Consider the following 6146-nt stretch of genomic DNA (forward strand, 5'->3'; position numbering starts at 1 on the left):
GTATGCTGCGTGTCAACCTAGAAATTGGAGACTGATGGCATAAGGCTTCTTTTCCCATTATGAAAGATCCGTTCATGCGGCCTCGAAGCTACCTGAAAAGCATTGTTGTTGCCGGGGTTTTCCTCACTGCCGGCATGGTTCTGAGAAGAAAATGAGTTTTCTCCTAAGAAACCTTGGGTTTCCAGTTCCTTGTTGGAAGCTCACCCTGCTCTGCGCTATACCTAAAGTGAAAGTCAACGTGAGCCCAAGCTTCGAAGTAAGGCCCTGATTATCCTTGCAAAACGAGAGGCGTGCAGCAGCTCCATGAGGCCTTCATCGTTGTTCTGCTTTAGTTTCAAGGTAGTAAGCTTTTCAACACTCCTAGCGGACTTGCTTCAGCACCCGTTTCCGTACCAGAACACTGCGTAGAACCAGGAAGCTCTGCTCCTGCGTGTATGCTGCGTGTCAACCTAGAAAGTAGAGACTGATGGCACAAGGCTAGTTTTCCCATTATGAAAGCTCCGTTGATGCGGCCCCGAAGCTCCCTGAAAAGCACTGTTGTTACTGTGCTTTTACTTACAGCCGGCATGGTTCATAGAAGAAAATGAGTTTTCTCGAAAGAAACCTTGTGCTTCCAGTTCCTAGTTGGAAGCTCACCCTGCTCTGCTCTATACCAAACGTGAAAGTCAATGTGAGCACTAGCCTCGAAGTAAGGCCCCGATTATGCTGGCAAAACGGGAGGCGTGCAGCAGCTCCATGAGGCCTTCATCGCTGTTCTGCTTTAGTTTCACGGTAGTAAGCTCTCCAAGACTCCTAGGGACTTTGCTTAAGCAACCGTTTCGGTACCAGAACACTGCGTAGAGACAGTAAGCTCTGGTCCTGCGTGTATGCTGCGTGTCAACCTAGAAATTGGAGACTGATGGCATAAGGCTTCTTTTCCCATTATGAAAGCTCCGTTCATGCGGCCTCGAAGCTACCTGAAAAGCATTGTTGTTGCCGGGGTTTTCCTCACTGCCGGCATGGTTCTGAGAAGAAAATGAGTTTTCTCCTAAGAAACCTTGGGTTTCCAGTTCCTTGTTGGAAGCTCACCCTGCTCTGCGCTATACCTAAAGTGAAAGTCAACGTGAGCCCAAGCTGCGAAGTAAGGCCCTGATTATCCTTGCGAAACGAGAGGCGTGCAGCAGCTCCATGAGGCCTTCATCGTTGTTCTGCTTTAGTTTCAAGGTAGTAAGCTTTTCAACACTCCTAGAGGACTTGCTTCAGCACCCGTTTCAGTACCAGAACACTGCGTAGAACCAGGAAGCTCTGCTCCTGCGTGTATGCTGCGTGTCAACCTAGAAAGTAGAGACTGATGGCACAAGGCTAGTTTTCCCATTATGAAAGCTCCGTTGATGCGGCCCCAAAGCTACCTGAAAAGCACTGTTGTTACCGTGCTTTTACTTACAGCCGGCATGGCTAATAGAAGAAAAGGAGTTTTCTCGAAAGAAACCTTGTGCTTCCAGTTCCTAGTTGGAAGCTCACCCTGCTCTGCTCTATACCAAACGTGAAAGTCAATGCGAGCACTAGCCTCGAAGTAAGGCCCTGATTATGCTGGCAAAACGGGAGGCGTGCAGCAGCTCCATGAGGCCTTCATCGCTGTTCTGCTTTAGTTTCACGGTAGTAAGCTCTCCAAGACTCCTAGGGTCTTTGCTTAAGCAACCGTTTCGGTACCAGAACACTGCGTAGAGACAGTAAGCTCTGGTCCTGCGTGTATGCTGCGTGTCAACCTAGAAATTGGAGACTGATGGCATAAGGCTTCTTTTCCCATTATGAAAGATCCGTTCATGCGGCCTCGAAGCTACCTGAAAAGCATTGTTGTTGCCGGGGTTTTCCTCACTGCCGGCATGGTTCTGAGAAGAAAATGAGTTTTCTCCTAAGAAACCTTGGGTTTCCAGTTCCTTGTTGGAAGCTCACCCTGCTCTGCGCTATACCTAAAGTGAAAGTCAACGTGAGCCCAAGCTTCGAAGTAAGGCCCTGATTATCCTTGCAAAACGAGAGGCGTGCAGCAGCTCCATGAGGCCTTCATCGTTGTTCTGCTTTAGTTTCAAGGTAGTAAGCTTTTCAACACTCCTAGCGGACTTGCTTCAGCACCCGTTTCCGTACCAGAACACTGCGTAGAACCAGGAAGCTCTGCTCCTGCGTGTATGCTGCGTGTCAACCTAGAAAGTAGAGACTGATGGCACAAGGCTAGTTTTCCCATTATGAAAGCTCCGTTGATGCGGCCCCGAAGCTACCTGAAAAGCACTGTTGTTACCGTGCTTTTACTTAGAGCCGGCATGGTTCATAGAAGAAAATGAGTTTTCAGGAAAGAAACCTTGTGCTTCCAGTTCCTAGTTGGTAGCTCACCCTGCTCTGCTCTATACCATCGTGAAAGTAAATGTGAGCACTAGCCTCGAAGTAAGGCCCTGATTATGCTGGCAAAACGGGAGGCGTGCAGCAGCTCCATGAGGCCTTCATCGCTGTTCTGCTTTAGTTTCACGGTAGTAAGCTCTCCAAGACTCCTAGGGACTTTGCTTAAGCAACCGTTTCGGTACCAGAACACTGCGTAGAGACAGTAAGCTCTGGTCCTGCGTGTATGCTGCGTGTCAACCTAGAAATTGGAGACTGATGGCATAAGGCTTCTTTTCCCATTATGAAAGCTCCGTTCATGCGGCCTCGAAGCTACCTGAAAAGCATTGTTGTTGCCGGGGTTTTCCTCACTGCCGGCATGGTTCTGAGAAGAAAATGAGTTTTCTCCTAAGAAACCTTGGGTTTCCAGTTCCTTGTTGGAAGCTCACCCTGCTCTGCGCTATACCTAAAGTGAAAGTCAACGTGAGCCCAAGCTGCGAAGTAAGGCCCTGATTATCCTTGCGAAACGAGAGGCGTGCAGCAGCTCCATGAGGCCTTCATCGTTGTTCTGCTTTAGTTTCAAGGTAGTAAGCTTTTCAACACTCCTAGAGGACTTGCTTCAGCACCCGTTTCAGTACCAGAACACTGCGTAGAACCAGGAAGCTCTGCTCCTGCGTGTATGCTGCGTGTCAACCTAGAAAGTAGAGACTGATGGCACAAGGCTAGTTTTCCCATTATGAAAGCTCCGTTGATGCGGCCCCAAAGCTACCTGAAAAGCACTGTTGTTACCGTGCTTTTACTTACAGCCCGCATGGTTCATAGAAGAAAATGAGTTTTCTCGAAAGAAACCTTGTGCTTCCAGTTCCTAGTTGGTAGCTCACCCTGCTCTGCTCTATACCATCGTGAAAGTAAATGTGAGCACTAGCCTCGAAGTAAGGCCCTGATTATGCTGGCAAAACGGGAGGCGTGCAGCAGCTCCATGAGGCCTTCATCGCTGTTCTGCTTTAGTTTCACGGTAGTAAGCTTTCCAACGTTCCTAGGGACTTTGCTGAAGCAACCGTTTCGGTACCAGAACACTGCGTAGGGACAGTAAGCTCTGGTCCTGCGTGTATGCTGCGTGTCAACCTAGAAATTGGAGACTGATGGCATAAGGCTTCTTTTCCCATTATGAAAGCTCCGTTCATGTGGCCTCGAAGCTACCTGAAAAGCATTGTTGTTGCCGGGGTTTTCCTCACTGCCGGCATGGTTCTGAGAAGAAAATGAGTTTTCTCCTAAGAAACCTTGGGTTTCCAGTTCCTTGTTGGAAGCTCAGCCTGCTCTGCGCTATACCTAAAGTGAAAGTCAACGTGAGCCCAAGCTTCGAAGTAAGGCCCTGATTATCCTTGCAAAACGAGAGGCGTGCAGCAGCTCCATGAGGCCTTCATCGTTGTTCTGCTTTAGTTTCAAGGTAGTAAGCTTTTCAACACTCCTAGAGGACTTGCTTCAGCACCCGTTTCAGTACCAGAAGACTGCGTAGAAACAGGAAGCTCTGCTCCTGCGTGTATGCTGCGTGTCAACCTAGAAAGTAGAGACTGATGGCACAAGGCTAGTTTTCCCATTATGAAAGCTCCGTTGATGCGGCCCCGAAGCTACCTGAAAAGCACTGTTGTTACCGTGCTTTTACTTACAGCCCGCATGGTTCATAGAAGAAAAGGAGTTTTCTCGAAAGAAACCTTGTGCTTCCAGTTCCTAGTTGGAAGCTCACCCTGCTCTGCTCTATACCAAACGTGAAAGTCAATGCGAGCACTAGCCTCGAAGTAAGGCCCTGATTATGCTGGCAAAACGGGAGGCGTGCAGCAGCTCCATGAGGCCTTCATCGCTGTTCTGCTTTAGTTTCACGGTAGTAAGCTCTCCAAGACTCCTAGGGTCTTTGCTTAAGCAACCGTTTCGGTACCAGAACACTGCGTAGAGACAGTAAGCTCTGGTCCTGCGTGTATGCTGCGTGTCAACCTAGAAATTGGAGACTGATGGCATAAGGCTTCTTTTCCCATTATGAAAGCTCCGTTCATGCGGCCTCGAAGCTACCTGAAAAGCATTGTTGTTGCCGGGGTTTTCCTCACTGCCGGCATGGTTCTGAGAAGAAAATGAGTTTTCTCCTAAGAAACCTTGGGTTTCCAGTTCCTTGTTGGAAGCTCACCCTGCTCTGCGCTATACCTAAAGTGAAAGTCAACGTGAGCCCAAGCTTCGAAGTAAGGCCCTGATTATCCTTGCAAAACGAGAGGCGTGCAGCAGCTCCATGAGGCCTTCATCGTTGTTCTGCTTTAGTTTCAAGGTAGTAAGCTTTTCAACACTCCTAGAGGACTTGCTTCAGCACCCGTTTCAGTACCAGAAGACTGCGTAGAACCAGGAAGCTCTGCTCCTGCGTGTATGCTGCGTGTCAACCTAGAAAGTAGAGACTGATGGCACAAGGCTAGTTTTCCCATTATGAAAGCTCCGTTGATGCGGCCCCGAAGCTACCTGAAAAGCACTGTTGTTACCGTGCTTTTACTTACAGCCCGCATGGTTCATAGAAGAAAATGAGTTTTCTCGAAAGAAACCTTGTGCTTCCAGTTCCTAGTTGGAAGCTCACCCTGCTCTGCTCTATACCAAACGTGAAAGTCAATGTGAGCACTAGCCTCGAAGTAAGGCCATGATTATGCTGGCAAAACGGGAGGCGTGCAGCAGCTCCATGAGGCCTTCATCGCTGTTCTGCTTTAGTTTCACGGTAGTAAGCTCTCCAAGACTCCTAGGGACTTTGCTTAAGCAACCGTTTCGGTACCAGAACACTGCGTAGAGACAGTAAGCTCTGGTCCTGCGTGTATGCTGCGTGTCAACCTAGAAATTGGAGACTGATGGCATAAGGCTTCTTTTCCCATTATGAAAGCTCCGTTCATGCGGCCTCGAAGCTACCTGAAAAGCATTGTTGTTGCCGGGGTTTTCCTCACTGCCGGCATGGTTCTGAGAAGAAAATGAGTTTTCTCCTAAGAAACCTTGGGTTTCCAGTTCCTTGTTGGAAGCTCACCCTGCTCTGCGCTATACCTAAAGTGAAAGTCAACGTGAGCCCAAGCTTCGAAGTAAGGCCCTGATTATCCTTGCAAAACGAGAGGCGTGCAGCAGCTCCATGAGGCCTTCATCGTTGTTCTGCTTTAGTTTCAAGGTAGTAAGCTTTTCAACACTCCTAGCGGACTTGCTTCAGCACCCGTTTCCGTACCAGAACACTGCGTAGAACCACGAAGCTCTGCTCCTGCGTGTATGCTGCGTGTCAACCTAGAAATTAGAGACTGATGGCACAAGGCTAGTTTTCCCATTATGAAAGCTCCGTTGATGCGGCCCCGAAGCTCCCTGAAAAGCACTGTTGTTACCGTGCTTTTACTTACAGCCGGCATGGCACATAGAAGAAAATGAGTTTTCTCGAAAGAAACCTTGTGCTTCCAGTTCCTAGTTGGAAGCTCACCCTGCTCTGCTCTATACCAAACGTGAAAGTCAATGTGAGCACTAGCCTCGAAGTAAGGCCCTGATTATGCTGGCAAAACGGGAGGCGTGCAGCAGCTCCATGAGGCCTTCATCGCTGTTCTGCTTTAGTTTCACGGTAGTAAGCTCTCCAAGACTCCTAGGGACTTTGCTTAAGCAACCGTTTCGGTACCAGAACACTGCGTAGAGACAGTAAGCTCTGGTCCTGCGTGTATGCTGCGTGTCAACCTAGAAATTGGAGACTGATGGCATAAGGCTTCTTTTCCCATTATGAAAGCTCCGTTCATGCGGCCTCGAAGCTACCTGAAAAG

The sequence above is a fragment of the Eubalaena glacialis genome, chromosome 16, assembly GCF_028564815.1.
Source record: "Eubalaena glacialis isolate mEubGla1 chromosome 16, mEubGla1.1.hap2.+ XY, whole genome shotgun sequence".
Classification (NCBI taxonomy): Eukaryota; Metazoa; Chordata; class Mammalia; order Artiodactyla; family Balaenidae; genus Eubalaena; species Eubalaena glacialis.